Consider the following 17,575-nt stretch of genomic DNA (forward strand, 5'->3'; position numbering starts at 1 on the left):
ACTCTAATGAGATCATGTTATGACATTTTCTCCTAGGCCATCTAAATTTCTATTTTCTACAAAATTATTTCCTAAATTGTTTCTCAATAAAACTCCAACATCTTTTCATTGTGATATTTGGGTTCTTTCTAAAGTTAAGAATGTTACTAGGGCTAACTGGTTTGTTTCTTTTATTGACGATCATACCCGTACTATGTGAAGGGTATTTAATAAAGAAAAAAGTCTAAAATAGAGGGTATCATTGAAACATTTTATCAAATGGCTAATACTCAATTTTGTAGCAAAATAAAAATTCTCAAGAGTGATAATGAGAATGAATTCTTCACAAATTCCTTGGGTAACTTTCTTAACAAAAAGACATTATAGACATTAGTTCATGTGTAGATACTCCTAAATAAAATAGGGTGGTTGAGAGAAAAAAAACACCTTTTAGAAGTTGCTTGATCCTTGTTATTTTCATCCAATGTTCCTATAACGTGTACACTTCATGTGTTTGTTCATGTTTATAAAAAAATTTAGAGTAATTTATATCCCCGAGCTATTGAGTGTATTTTCCTTGCAAACTATTCTCTTAAAAAAGGCTACAAATGTTATTTCTTTTTCATTTTCAAATTTTACATTTCTATGAATGTCATTTTTCATTAATTTCAACATTTTTTCTTAGATTCTAAAATCGATGAGAGAGTTGGGATGAATTTCAACCATAGAAGATTCAATTATCTGTAACACCCCTAACCCGTACCTGACCTGGATACGAATCCAATGTGTCACATTGACTTTTCAAATCATTGATTTTTTAACAAATAAGGAAAATTTAAACTTTTATTCATATTCAAAAGGTGGAATCCTTGAATTAAAGTACTTAATAAAACTCACATTCATACTTAAATAAAACCTTTAATAATTTACATAAATACAAAAGTATGAGTTTACAAAAATATATAAGAGCATTTCAAATTAAGCTTGTAGTACATGCCAACAGTTTACAATTTACAAGAAACCTACATTTAATTTGTCTTGATTTGATTTTCACGGGAGTATGCTATCCTCGACTAGCTTCAATCTTCTAATCTTTTCAAACCTACGTGTGAAACAATCACACGCTGAGTCGATGACTTAGTGAGGCAAATACGAATTAAAATAAAACTTTATGATGAATTCTTTAAGAATTCCATATACCTTTCATAAGTGGTTCCAATTATTTTTCATAACAAAATTGTAAAACTTTTATACATGATTCTTTGTATATAACTTTGCTTTCAAATGCCCAATGTATACTACTGATAACTCTAGGTATTTGAGTACATTGAGGTTGTGCACTAATTTTGTCATCACATCTCACATAATTGCACTGAAGTGCCATATAATTGTCCCGAAGGACCACATAGAACCCTCGACTCTTGACATGCCAACTATACCTCTAATCCTCATACATATACCTTGGACTTTTAACCACATAATTATTTATCATTTCCATATTCAAAGTGTATCTTGTTCACATAGGCACTTTCACATTGAATATCTTTGTATTCATATATTCACATTTCACATTTCACATTTTCATAGTTATGCATCCATAAACATCAAAACATAGCTTAAATAATATAACTTGAATAAAACATTGTAAAATATAACATAAAAGAATTTAAAAGGTTTTTGATCGAAAACTTTGAGGTTGGCTTATTGCAAGCCACCCTTGAATCTAATATAAAACCAATGAGTTGCACTCATCTTTGCCTCACTGAAGTCTTAAATGAATCTTTATCACCTTTGATTGCTAACTTAAAAATGTTGAAGTGTCTAAATGTGTCTTTGATCGATGTCTACATAAGAATAATCGAATTTGAATATCACAATTCAAATCGCTTATAATCATACATAACAACTTAAGCTGAAGGAAACACTTATTTTATCATTTTAGGCGCATTAGTATCAGTACTCCCACTATAGTACCGATACTTCCCTTTTATGGTATCGATACCCACTTCGGTACCTATACCATTTTGGCATTCTGGAATTCAAACATGATAATGGTATCGATACCCAACTCTTGGTATCGATACTCCCCTTTCATTATCGATACCTCCCTCAACCGGTACTGATACTAATCCTTGAACTCAAACTAATTTTTCCTTGAAGTATCGGTATTGTTCTTCCAGTACCGATACCCCTTGCCCAGAATTTACCACTTCCAACTCGAAATTTAACCAAACTTAACCAAAACTCCTACTTTAATCTCCTTTAGTGCTCTTAAACTTAACCTTACTTATTAAAACCAAGTTATCTTAAATTAATATTCCTAAATATAAAAAAAACTCACTAGACTTAAATCTAAAAAATCATACCATAAATTCAAACATGTTCTTAATCATTTCTAATCATTCTAACTTCTTAATTAACTCATTAACAAGTCAAATTTAGCAATAGGACTCCAAAAACTACACCATACCAACAATTCATTCCAAAACACATTTTACAAATTCATTACTAATTCACACCTCTTTATGTTTTAATCCCCTACAAGCTTTCCTTAAGCTTATAGCACCCAAGCTTTCAATTCCAAACCAAAAATTGAAGAAACAAACAACTTACATTAACTTACCTTTGAAATAGAGCTCACGACACAAGGAAAAAGATAAGAACCAACTCCAGACTTCTCTTTTCCTTTTCTCCCTTAATTCCACGTGTTTATATCCCTTTAAAGATAAGATAAAATCTTTCTTGTGAAAAGACCATAATGCCCTTCCAAAAATCTATTTTTTATATCAAGTTCTAACCAAAATTCCACCATAAATCCTTGAACTTTTAAATAAATTCAATTAAAACACTAAGTTTAGAATTCTTACAGTTTGATCACTAAACCGATATTTGGGATGTTACATTATCCCTTGATGTTCTAGGTCCTACTTCTATATTAAGTCCACCTTCCCCTTTACAACAACATCAACCTATATCTTCTATACAATCTCCTTATTTGCTTCAAACAAAACCACTTACTTCTATACCCGAAACCTTTCCTTCAATAACTCAGCTTGAAACAAGGAATTTAGTGTCTATACAAGGAACAAAAGAAGTCATATTCCACGAAACACTACACAGTCTTGGACTATTCAAGAGCTTGATCTAATTTCATTATCTTTGAACGGTGATGAAGGTATGTAATCTTTGAATGGTGATAATATTGCTCCTCTAATTGATACATCTACCTAACTTATTACTCAAAGAAAAGATGTTCAGAGTTGATCCACTATAGAAGTATGTGGTTTATGGGAAGTTAATGCATTTATTCAAGACGTTCGAAGAGGATATTAAAGCATTATAGGCAAATAAGACTTGGGTTATGATTGATCTACTTCTAAGAAAAAGGGTTGTAAGCTACAAATGGTTATTGATGGTTAAATACAATATTATTGGGAGCATTGAACGATTCAAGGCTATTCTGGTGGCAAGATATTTCACTTATTCCTATGAGATTGACAATAAAGAGATATTTTCTCCGGTTGCAAAACTCAATACCGTTCGGATCTTATTATCCCTTATTGGAAATTTGGATTGGCTACTTCATCAACTTGACTTTAAAAATGCTTTTTAATGGGAATTTGGAGGAGGAAGTGTATATGCAGAGATCGTCTAGTTTATATTTGAACTCTAATCCAGGCTAGGTATGTAAGCTCCTAAAATCTCTATATGGCCTCAAACAATCACTACGAGCTTGGTTTGATAGGTTTACTAAGGCCATCCTGAAATTTGGTTATCTGCAATGCCAAGATGACCATACTTTGTCCATTACCATGCTTTGTTTGTTAGAACTTCTTCGAAAAACAAGAAGGCTAATAATATAATCATCATGAGAGATGATTCTCTTGAAATTAAGAAATTAAAGGAATTCTCGGTGAACGAGTTTGAAACGAAGGACCTTAGTTCCTTAAGATATTTTCTTGGTATGGAAGTTGCTAGATAAATTATGGAAATTGTGATCAATCAGAGAAAGTATATTTTGGATTTGTTGTCTGAAACTGGTATGACGAGTTGCAAGCCTGCTGAGACACCTATGGAGCACAATATAAAATTTAGAACTGATGATGTTGGACTTCCTGCAAGGGATACTATCAACGGCTGGTAGGTTAGCTTGTTTATTTATCGCTTACAATGTTAGATATTTCTAACCTTAATCCAATTAAAACACCCAAGTCCAAGTTAATTTTCTTGTAAAAACTCAAAGCTTTAGAATAGAACATGTTCTCATATCTGGGTTTTCTTGGTAAGAAATTTTGATAACATCACATAACTACATTATATTGAGATTAATTTGATAAACTCATCCTAGGTTAAGCTGGGAGAGATGGTGAGACGATTAGTGATTGATTCAAAATCGAACATTAAAAAGGTTCAATCAAGATAGAAAGAGAGGGAAAATGAGAAAAAAGAAAAAAAATAATGTGTCATATCAATATTTTTCACAATAAATAAAAATAATTGTACTGAAATCGAATTATAAATTAGTGATAATATTACAAGTTTTAAAAGTTCAATGATCAAAACAAAAATATCTTAAAAGTTCAATGATTATTTTTAGAGTTTACCTATAATTAATGACTATTAAATGAAAATGAATATTTCGGGGCAGTGACGGATGCACTAAGCCCCATAAGGGCCAAATTCATCCCATTATTTTAGAAAAGTGGTAAAAATTAACTTAATGTGTAAAGAAAAAAAGAAAAAAATTACAATTTTTGCATACCCATTATTTTTAAGAAAAGAAAATTAAAATTTTGGACCACCATTCTTAAATTTTTAGATTCGTCACTGTTTCAGGGTGAGTTAAAAAGATTTATCAAACCCCTTGTATATACTCATTTTATCCGGTGGGGGGGGGGGCTTCATTCAAGTTCATTTGTGCTTATATATTTCTTATTAATTAGTCTAAGTACAAGAATTTATTAGGCATTATTTAGTTATATATTTATATAGCGTCTGTTATATATGAATATCTGTTATTATTATTATGTGCGAATATATATATGCTATTAATTAATATATATATATAATAGGTGTGTGAATAGATATTGTTATTATATATGCATACGTGTGTCTATATATATTATATTATTATTTATTATTTATTATTTATTATTGATATGGTAATTTATTTATTGATGCGGGTGTGCCCATCTATATATACATTTATTAGATATTGTTGTTATTGTTATTATAACTATATGTTTCAAGTGGTTATGTTATTGTTATATATATATATATATATATATATACAACAACAACAACAAAACCCAATTCCCATATGTATGGGGTAAGGGGGAGGTAGGGTAGTAGGCTACCCCCAACGCCAGGTTGAGAGTAGCTTCCGTGTAAGACCTCCGGCAGTCAGAAAATTAAAAATTTAGATAAAATGCAATGCATGTATAAATAAATACATAGCTAAACAGTATTCATATGCAGTCATTAAAATCACATGTGCGTCTGTAACGGTAAATTAATCCCTGCATAATAATCCCTGCGAAAGAATCTCTGCATATAGACAGAAACATAAGATCCGGCTAAATTTAAAAGAGGAAACATGAAGATAATGATACACAGAAGTCAACGTTAGCAAGCCCAGTTCTAATCCTTCATAAATACCAATAACAGAAACGTATAAAAAGTATAAGTCATGGAAAATACTACAAAGACATTAAAAGAAGACAGAGATGATACACCCTATAGATGTGACCCACACTACTCGACTACCCTAGTCTTTAGCCTCCATATTTTCCTATCAGAGGTCATGTCTTCGGTAAGGGCTAAATCCCTCAAATCAGATCTCAAGCAGTCTTCCCACTTTCGCCTTGGTCGTCCTTTCCTTCTGGCACCGTCGACTGTAATCGACTCTACCCTCCTTACCGCATCCGACGGTAGTCGCCTAAGGACATGCCCAAACCACCGCAGTCTTCCCTCCCTCAATTTTTCGGAAACAGACACCACCCCAAGGACATCCTAATAGCAGAGTTTGTCGTCATATCCCTCAGAGTCCTACCACATGTCCATCGAAGCATTCTCATTTCTGCGGCCTCAATCCTCCTTACGTGATCCTTCTTGGTTGCCAAACATTCTGATCCATACAACAGCGCTGGTCTTATTGCCATTCTATAAAATTTTCCCTTAAGTTTTAGAGGGACCTTCTTGTCACACAGAACTCCAGTAGCGGCCCTCCACTTTAGCCATCCCGCCTTTATACGGTGTGTAACGTCATCATCTACACCCCCATCTTTATGTATCATAGACCCTAGGTACTTGAAACAATCCTTTGAGGGGAGAACGTGTCCTTCTATGCATACTTCTACATCTTCATCGTTTTGGTTCCCATTGAAGTTTGAACATAAATACTCTGTCTTTTCAATATTGATCCTTAAACCTTTTTCTTCCAAAGCAGTCTTCCAGGTAGCCAGTCTACTATTCAACTCAGATTTAGTTTCAGAAACTAAGACAATGTCGTCAGCGAAAAACATACACCATGGTACACCGTCTAGTGTCGCACAATAGATGTCGTCCATAATCAAGGCGAAGATGTAAGGGCTAAGAGCCGACCCCTGGTGGAGTCCGATTTCCACCGGGAATGCCTCGGTGTCGCCAACTGTAGTCCTGACGTAAGTAGTAGATCTACAGTACATATCACGAATCGCCCAGATATAAGCAGTTGGGATTCGTCTCGTTTCCAAAGTCTTCCAGATCGTATCGCGGGGAACACTATCATAAGCCTTCTCAAGGTCAATGAACGCCATGTGAAGATCTCTAGACTTTTCCCTATATTTCTCCATAAGCCGTCGAAGTAGATGAATCGCCTCCGTGGTAGACCTGCCTGTCATAAAGCCAAATTGGTTTTCCGAAACCCTAGTAACTTGTCTCAACCTAGCCTCTATCACCCTTTCCCATAGCTTCATGGTATGGCTGAGGAGTTTAATACCTCTGTAGTTACCACAACGTTGGGGATCTCTTTTATTTTTATAGATTGGTATCACCGTAGACTCTCTCCACTCCTCTGGCATCTTGGCAGTCTCTAAAATAATATTAAAGATGTTGGTCAACCACTTAACTCCCTCTTCTCCTAGGGCCAACCACACAGTGATAGGAATTTGATCAGGACCGACAGCTTTGTCCCTTCCCATCTTTCTAAGAGCCATTTTGACTTCCTCAAACCCAATCCTACTTGTAGGGCAGTCATTGGCCGTAGTATGATAGTCGGCTAACCCATCAACGATACTATCTCTACATGGAGAGGCACCGTCATTAAATAAGCCAAAGAAGTAACTACCCCAAACCCTCTTAATATCGTGATCTTTCGCTAAAAGAACACCATTGTTGTCCTTAATAAACCTAATGTTACCTAGATCTTTTTTCCTAATCTCCCTAGATTTTGCAAGTCTGAAGATGCCATTTTGTCCTTCCTTGGTGTCTAATCTCTTGTACATTTCCTCGTATGCCTTATCCTTTGCTTTAGCTACCGTTTTCTTGGCTTCCCGCTTTACCTCCTGGTATCTTTGTTTAGCTCTCGACCTTTCTTCGTCGTCATTGCATTGTAGAAACTCCTTGAAGCAAGTTTGTTTTGTCTTCACCTTAGTTTGGACTTCGTCGTTCCACCACCACGATTCTTTATGTTCCTTGGCCTTCCCCGTCGACAACCCAAGGGTATTTTTGCCAAATTACAAGGCCCAAATTACAAGGAAAAGAGGCCCAGCAGTAGCCCAAACGTTTAGGAATTGGAGAAACCCTAGCCACCATCAAGCTCTCAACGCGCCTACAGCGGCAGTCTGTCTTCCCCTGCCAGGTTCCTCTGTCGTGACAGTGGATGGTAGGAGTTTTGGTAGCCACAAAATGCCAAAAGGCTCCTCTCAGCGAAGATCGAATACAGCATGAAGAAAAAAAAGGAAAAAGGCTCTCCCTTTTGTATCAGATGTAATGGCAGCGAAAAAGGTAGCAACAGAGGGATTTAACATGCAAAAAAAAACGAAACAAAAAAAGGGGGCAATCTCTTCAGATCCATCAACAGTAGCAACAAGAAAAAGAAAGAGCATCCTTTCTAAAAAAAAAGGAGTAACAAAAAAAACCATCTAAAAAACCCTTACCCTATTCGAGACGATTCGTGGCCGACACCAGAGGGAGATGAGTCCTTCGTTGATCGAAGGTAGTATCTAAACCACCTCTTGTTTTTTCCGATTTGAGGGGGCCGTTTTCTTTGGGTTTTGGTTGACTTTGATTTCGATTAACGAGTGAGGGAAAGTGTTTGGAGTAAGTTTTTTAGGCCCTTCGTCGGGGATCTTGAGCGGCGGTGGTCACGGCGGCCATGGGTGGTTTGAGGGAAGAGGGAAGAGGGAAGAAAGTGAGAAAAAAAGGGAGAGTGAAAACGTCTGGGGAGATGTTTTAAAAAAAAAGTGATGCAAATGGTTTAGGGTTAATTTTTACCCTAAGTAGCATATTTATTTAGTGGCCAAAACAACATCGTTTTGAACCTGTGCCTAGGGTGGGTATAATCGTGCAAATGGCTCTTTCAATTCCAAATCTTTATATTTTAGTCCTTACAATTCAGTTTATATTTCCATTTGTAATCGATATGTTTCTTTTCATTTCGTTTTAATCATAATATCCTATTATTTTTTTCTTAAAAGAAAATATCATATTATTTATGTCATATATGTTAAACGATGTATGTATATATGCTAAGTATCATTTACTGCATATGTTCTGTTCAACTATACATTTATTTATTTATACATGCATTGTATTTTATCTTTATTTTTAATTTTTTGACTGTCGGAGGTCTTCTACGGAAGCTGCTCTCAACCTGGCGTTGGGGGTAGCCTACTACCCTACCTCCTCCTAACCCTATTACATATGTGAATGTGGTTTTGTTGTTGTTGTTGTTTTATATGTTAATATATAATAAAAAGTTTATTATTGTCTCTACTTTATGATATTTCCATATTTATTTTGATTGATGTGCTTTATTTTATCTTTGCCCCAATTTCACATTTAATTAAGTTTATTTATAACTTTGCCGCTTTGTTTCTGTTTCGTTTATTTCAAGTATGTAAGCGTCAATTTCATTTAATTTAGTCTTGACTTTGTTTCATGGTATTTTTATTCCGCCTTTAAATCTACCCATAATTTTGTTTCCCTCATTTTAATTTATTATTTCTTTAATTTAGGCACCAATTCGCTTGACTTTATGGTGTAATTTGTTTGACATGATATGCCTTTTTAAATTTGTGCTATATGTATATTCACTTTGTAGCTTACATATATATATGCGTGCATGTATTATGCCATAAATCTAGCTTATATTTTTTTCAATTAGTTAGTTGTATAATGTATATGATTAATATGTTTTATACCTTTCCTGTGCATGGCTATGCATCATATAATTTACATTTGCTATTTCTCATGTTAAATACGAAGGTATAGATGTTGCATGTGTACGTTGTGATAGTTTGCTAAATGTTTTAATATGCTCGTAATTTTTTTTTATTTTTTATTTTCATAACCATGTTTGTTGGTATACAAATTGGGTTACATGACATCATTTTTGCATAATATGTATGATATCCTCATGAGCATAATTTAATCTTATCAAATAATTAGATTAAGGGTAATACCCTTTCATTTTAAGGTTGTCGTGAAATGACAGTCTTAACGTATAAGAAAGTCACTTTCAATAATTTTAAAATGAAATTGTATCACATTAAGTGAAACCCTAAAAATCCAATCACACCTAAAATTTGGGGCGAGAGAGAGAAAAATTTCCATCTATTTAAATTCATCGAGAAAATATCGTTAAAACTTATAAAAGGTATGCTCACGACATCTTTAAATAATTGAACATCCTTCTTCTTTTTAAAAGGATTGGTATTTTTAATTTAATTTAATTTGTTTTATTTTATTCTTGTTTATGCATGCATTCGAATTAATATTTTTTTTTATTTCGTTTGGAGTGAGAACTGATTGCTTTAAGGCATGAGAGATCTTTTCTTCTCGATGAGAAATAATTAAATTTTGTCGTTTTTCTTCCTAAAATTCAAAGGTGTTATTTAAAGGGATCCTAAATTAAATTAAATTCGAACTTGTAAATTTCATTGCAAAGACAACTAATTAATCGACTAGGTATCGATTTAGGGCGTTGTGGGGGTGCTAACCCTTCCCCATGCGTAATCGGCTCCTGAACTCAAATTTTCGGAACTTAGACCTAAAAACATCATTTTAATAAAATTAAAATTAAATTTATTAAAATGAAAACCGTTTTGGGTGCCCAATCACACCCTAATCGAAAATTTGGTGGTGATTCCTCAAACCTTTTTTTTAATTTTAAAAGCAAACACCAAATTAATTGAGACGAGATTTTTTAAATCACACTTAATTAAAAATTAAATTTATTTTTAAGAAATCATTTCGACACCCCTCATTTCAAAATTTAAAAATACATTTCAACAATCTTTAAAGCATATGATTAAAAGCTCTTAGTTGATATATTCTCTTTCTCTTATATTGTAGGTTCAATACTAATTAGGAGCAAAAATTTCCTTTCACCCTTCTACTAGGTAGAAATTATTCAAAAAATAATAATTAAAAATATCTAACATATTTAGAAAAAGTTAATTTTACATATTCTTTTTTTAATAGTTTTACATATTTTTTAATAGTCTAGGGTGACTATAATATAGTATATTTGTTTAGAATTTTCATAGATAGACATAAGTCACGTAACTATTTGAATCCGATACATCTAGGAAAAATAATATTCCTTTTATTATTAAGGCTACGCAGTGGGTTCACGTGGCACACTCCTTTAATTGTATTAAAAGAAAGTAAAATAAATGATCATATTGCAAATAGTTTTATCTATGTTTGTGGGTTAAAAATTTTAGGCTTAATACAAAAAATAATTACCCAAACTATACCTTGAAAAACGTTTTAGTGCCTAACGAATTTTTGCTAAAAATAGGTGCCTAATGTTTTTTCTTTTACACTTTTAGGTACCTACCATTATATTTTTAAATTTTTTAATAATAAAAATATTATTTTAAAAAAACCTAAAATATTTTATTTCTCTCTCATTTCTTCGCCTGCCACCCCATCACCATGCTACAACTTTTCTTCTTCTTCCTCCATCACCACTCTTTTTCTCCCACCACAACCACTTTTCTTCTCATTATCTATTCAACGTCATCTTCGGGATTGGCGCAGAAAAATCATTATTGTTCAAGCCAAGTTGCTCCAAGAAAAAGAACAATAACTCAACAACCATGAGTACCCATATTAACAAACAATCAACAACAATAAAACCAAGGGTAAATTATATGAATCATCACTTAACTTTTCTCTCTCTCCTATTTTGATCACTAAACTTTAAAACTTTTCAATTTACTCACTGAACTTTGAAGATTGATTTTTTTATCACTCCGTCATTAACTTTGTAACGACGTTGACCTGGCTTAATTAAACATTTTTTTAACATTAAAATACACATCATAAAAAAAGTTAATTTTCCTTCCCTTTTTTTATTCTTTTCTTCTTCATTTTCCTCCCATTTTCTCTTCATTTTTTCCTCAAGTTGGATGGACCCAAAATTTGACCACCATGCCAGTCATCGTTTTGACCATCTCGAATGTCGTTCTGAACAATACTAACCAAACAAAGAGAAGAGAAAGGGAGGTATAAAAAGAAACAACCTAGAGAAAATGAGGCTTTCGAAGATACCATTACAATCCTATTGTCCACCATTTCCGACAACCTTCAACCACCGTCTCAGGCTCCTTTCCACCACCTATGATACTTCCAACCTAATCGACATCAACCTTCAACATCTTCACCTTAAAAATACTCACCCAAATCACTACTACCATACCCATTGTCATATTACCTCTACCAAAATAACATCTAAAATAATTATTTCTCTTAACTAAAATAATCTCATATTTTTTTATATATATAGAAAATCATTTACGGTACCTAGCAAAGGAGAGATGAAAGGCCATAATAAAGGAAGATAGGGCGGTAGAGGGAAGATGGGTTTTGATTTTCTTCTTTTTATCCAAATCCTAGTTTTTTCTTATTCTTTCTAGTATTCCAAAATTTTATTCTTTTTATTTACCCAAATCACAACACCCATACCCCCACTGTCTGTCACACCCTAAATTAAGGCCTAAAATTTTCTTAAAATTTATTCTGAGGATTAAATTAAAATTTTAATTAAATTCAAGGGCCATAGTGAAATTTTGATTAAATTCAGATCCAAATTAATAAAGAAACTAAAACTGGAGGACCTATAGTTTAATTATACCATTTTTTCAAATGTGGGTTTAAAAGCCCCAAAAATCAGAAACTTTTCATTTCTAGAAAATTTAAACCCTTCTCCTCTCTCTCTCTTCAACATTTCCTCGTTTAGAAGGAATCTTTAATCAACGTTTCATCGCCGACCGTTGTTTCTTTTTTTACATCTCATGCACCATCATGTTCCTTGTGTCATCCCGAGTCCATCGGTGTCCATTTTGTCTCTGTTATCGCCGGCGTGTGAGGGTGAGGAAGATAAAGTTTTTGACGTTGTTAAATTGAGCTTTTCGTCGTTCACTGCAGTGAAACAAACTTGGTAAGTGTCTTAAAACCCCTTAAAATGCATATAGGAATTTTGTCGTAATTTGTCTAACCCATGAAGGCCCCACACGCACCGTCGCTGTGCGTAGGGAAGGTCCACCGCCTGGTGGGTTTCTAGGAGCTATCCGACCTGCCTACTCGATCTAACTCGCCTGCCTGACCCGATCTGACCTGAATCGGTCCAACCCGAACCAAATCGATCATCCGTTGACCATCGTTGACTTTTTCTGAAAACCTTCATCTTGATGTTTTAACGTCTTGAGTCTGATTTTATTATCCATTTTTCCAATGACTCGAAAGCCCCGAATTGAGCCCATGAATCCAAAAATGCTTAGTATTTTTAGCATTTTTGCTTACTTATTTGAAAATTGAATATGTAATTGATTCGAATATATATTTTTATAAATGTAATCGTGTCTCCCTCGACCGAAGGTCGTTTAGATATGGTGCTTTCTGTTTGTTAGATTCGCATGATCCACGTCCTTTGAGAGTTACTCATAGGTTCTCGTAAATTGTTTAAATAGAGGTTATTATTATTCATATTAGGATTTTGATATAGATTTTTCGATTCATATGATCTAGTGCTGTCGTTGATCGTGATCGACAGACTTAACAGTAGGCTTTTTTATCATACTACTCAGACCGGTACATGTGTATATCCTGATGGTGTTACATTACTGTTTTAAACTATTTATCTGAACTGTTCTAGATTTCTAATAATACTGAATATTTTTACGACACGATACCTGATTTTCTGAGTATTATTTATTTTGTAACAGATTTATTGTATATTTCTGATATGATCTATAGTTATTGTATTTTATGTATTTGATTTTTGAGTATTGAATATTTTCATGTTTTAATGGATTAAATTACCATTTTCACTCGAATACATATATGTTTATTACTATCATCGGGGGCATTATTGGAGGAAGTATATTAGGCTTAGTCTATGACTTGTAAGTCCTTACCGCAGATCCTTATGCTATATGTATAAGGCTCTTACCGGGTGTACAGGTGGGTGTATGGTTCTGGGGAACCTACACATTCTGGTGATCGGATGAGGGTAGTGTTTATATTTTTAAAACATGTTTGATAATTATTTTTTTATTGAAGTATTTTATATGCATGTTTTTATACACCATAAGGATCACACTGGGCTTTGTAGCTAATTATGTAAATTTAAACATTTTCAGATAGTAACTGACCGTAGACAAGCAAATTTGGCATCAAGAGGACCGACTACTCCTATTTTTGTACCACTATATACCTTTATATGCCTTTAGTTATATTTTGGTGACACATGTTTTTTCTATTGTCTTGGTATATTTGTATTACTGGTATTTTGTTCTGCATATGTTTTATACGGTTTTCTAATATATATATATGTATGTGTGTGTGTGTGTGTGTGTCTATGTGTGTTTATCGTATGAATATTTCTTATAGCTAATTTCATATTATACTGTTATATAGATTTTAATGTTGTTTTAAATATGAAAAGAATTTATGAATACGATATGTAACCACCTAGATTTGGTCATAATGTTAAGGTCGAGTCTAGGGGGTTTCACTCGGTAGTATCAGAGCCTTCAGTTTTAAACACTCGGACTGTGGATAAGTCATAAAATCTAGATTTTTAAGATATTTTAAATATTTTCAAAAGTCGTGTCACCTTATTTTATGAGTTTTAAATATAATCGAGATTCTTGATGCTAGTCTAATTTAGGTTAAAATTCTTTCTGTAGAGCCTTGTAGATTTATACGATAATTGTATCTAGAGGTCGTAGGCCAGGCCGTGGTCATGGTCGAGGGTGAGAAACTTGACCTCTTGTTACAATAGATGATTCGATGTCACCTCGAGATCCTCCTGTTCCGAATGTAGATCTGTCTATTTCTCGTGATGACCCTATTATACCTGCATTAGACCCTTTTATCATTGAGGACGAGGACACTGATTTGGTTATGGATACCATTAATAGAGTTATCTTTCATATGTTTCGGAGAGCTGCTAGAGTCCTTACTAATATGTCTGTGGTCAAGATTTCAAAGTCTTTGGTAGCTGTTGGAGTAGTTCCATTCAAGGGCATTACTGGTGGACTTCCGACAGACGCTGAGTATTGGTTGGAGGATATAGAGATGATTATGGATGAGATGGATTTGAGGCCTGAGAATAAGTGTAACATCCCAAACAACGGGTTAATGACTAAATTGTAAAAGTTCAGAATTTGGTGATTAAGGTAGAATAATTGAATAGGTCAAAAATAATTGTTAGTAAATATGAAATGAATTAAAGGGCAAAATGGTCATTTGAGCTGAAAGATTTTTATTTCCCTTATAATATAAGGGAAACACGTGGGATCCATGGAAAGGAAATAAGTTTCCAAAGAAATTCTCTTATATTCTTCTCCCAAACGTGAGGCACCCAAGCTTAAGGTACGAATCTGAACCTTGGTCGCTTATTTGATTTTTAGCTTAGAAATGGAAGTTTGGATGTTATATAAGCTAAAGGAAAGCTTATATGACATTGAAACAACAAAATAAATGTTTTAGAGATAGATTTGAAAAATGGGTTTTTAGATGAAATTTTGATATGGATGAGTTTTTGAAGTTTGAATAAGATTTTTGACTTGTCAAGAGGTTAATTAAGGAATATGGAGTGTTAGAATTGATTAATAACATGTTTGAAATTTCGGTATGATTCTTAGTTGAAGAATTTGAATGAAGTATTGGAAATAATAAAGTGTTGAAATGATAGAAGTTAGTTAAAATGGTTGTATTTTAAGTTTGGTGGTATGAAAGGAACTTTGTATGAGAAAAATTAGTGAAGTGTTGATGATTTTCGGATTTGAACAGTAAAATTTACAGATTATGCAGAGGGAACCGATACCCCCTGGAGTGGGAATCGATTCCCCCTAAAGGAAAAGGTTGAAGTTTGGTTTATTAAATTAGTCTAAGTTGTTAGTATCAAATTACAAGGGTTAGGCTTCTGATAACCATCTTGAAAATTATGTTTATGTAGATGTAAAACGTAATCCTATTCCAGAACAATCGAAGAGTTAGGATTGAATCAACGAAAGTGAGGCCAAGGTGAGTGCATATTATAAGTATAGTACAACGAAATAAGACTTGTGATAAGTCTAATTCCTATGTTGATTTTTATAGTACAATAGTTATGAACATGCATACATGGTAATTATTATGATACATGCATAAGGTATATATGTTCATATGATTCGATAAATGATATATGTGAATAGATTCAAATGCACATGTGATATGATAAGTGACATGAGCACATGAATATATGAAACATAAGAATAATGCCCATAGTATACGATATGAGAGGTATAGGTATAGTTGGCATGCCAAGAGTTGAGGGTTTCATAGGTCCTTCGGGGCAACTCATAGGTCCTTCGGGACATATTCACAGGTCATTCGGGACAAATTTCATATGCCACTCAGTGGGACTTATACGAGCTGTGGTGACAGCAATAGTGCACAACCTCAATGTACTCGAATACCTTGAGTTCTCAGTAATGTACATGGGCTTATAAAATGTTATTAAAGGTAATTGCATTATTATTGTTGTATGTTCCCATATTGAATTACATGTTACATGATTGAATGGATAGATTGCAAGTTCATATTCATAAGGAATGTATCATTATTATATTTATATGCCTCACTAAGTCTATGACTTAGCGTGTAAGTGATTTACACGTAGGTACAGAAAAATAAGAAGATCGATCCTAAGAGCAGCAGCACAGCATACCATCATTAGAAGATCAGATCAGAAGTAAACAACAAAGTATGTATTTTAGTTGTATAAAGTGTGTTGGCATGTAATAAGTTGTTAGTTATGAACACTCTGATCAAATTTTCTAATGTTTTAAACGTATTGATGTAAATATAAATGTATAGTAATTAACGGTTAAATTTTTATGAGTTTTATGTAAGTTTTATGAAATCACTATAGCAGTGCATCGATGTACAATTTGTATTCGAAGTTTTTATGCATCGGTGCACTGTAGCAATGCATCGATGCACTGTAGCACTGTTCACATCATTATTCACGGCAGTGTTCATACATATTTTACTATTCATAAAAAGTATATTTTCTTAAATTGGTAATAACGAATATAATTAAATAGTATATTATCATATTTTCTTAATATAAATTCAAATGTTTTGTTATTTTGTAAGAAACGTTTTTTAAAAAGTCAATGTGACATCTCGGATTCGCATCTGGGTTGGGTACGGGTTGAGGGTGTTACATATAATGGCAACAGAGCTAAGGTTTAGTCGATTCTCGGTATAAACCGGAGTCTAGAGTGTTTTATAATGTATACATGCCAACAAAATAGTGAAAACTTCTGATCTGGTATGGTAATGAGTATGTTGTTTTGCTAATAGAATGATATGATTATTCTTAATAGATGTCCGGACATGATAGTTCTCGAAGTCAAGCAGGAGATGATCGGCCCGCTGAAAGTAGTAATTCACCTGCCCTGGCCAGGCAAGGTGAAGAACAGACACCTTCTGGAGTGCCTATAGCTGATCAAGATGTGTTCTTTAGAACGTTAGATGCGGTATTGACACGTTTCCAATCTTCTGTAACTTCAACTTCAAGAATGAATGTTGCAAAAGAGTTGAAGGGTTTAGGAGCTCCAGAGTTTAAAGGTGAAGCCGAGGAAGGTCCTGTTGCTACGGACATTTGGCTCAATGATGTGAAAATTATGCTAGAAGGACTCCACTGTTCTGATGTGGAGAAGTTGGACGGAGTGGTCTCTTTGCTTCGTGGGCAAGCGAGAATTTGGTGGAAAAATGTCACTTTGAGGATGGCCAGTGATCAAGTGACATGGTCTTTGTTCTTGGAAGAGTTTCGGCATAACTATATAGGAGACCAATTTATCAAACAAATGAAGCAAGAATTTTTAAA

Source organism: Hibiscus syriacus, unplaced genomic scaffold (assembly GCF_006381635.1).
Source record: "Hibiscus syriacus cultivar Baekdansim isolate YM2019G1 unplaced genomic scaffold, ASM638163v2 tig00111409_pilon, whole genome shotgun sequence".
NCBI classification, from domain to species: Eukaryota; Viridiplantae; Streptophyta; class Magnoliopsida; order Malvales; family Malvaceae; genus Hibiscus; species Hibiscus syriacus.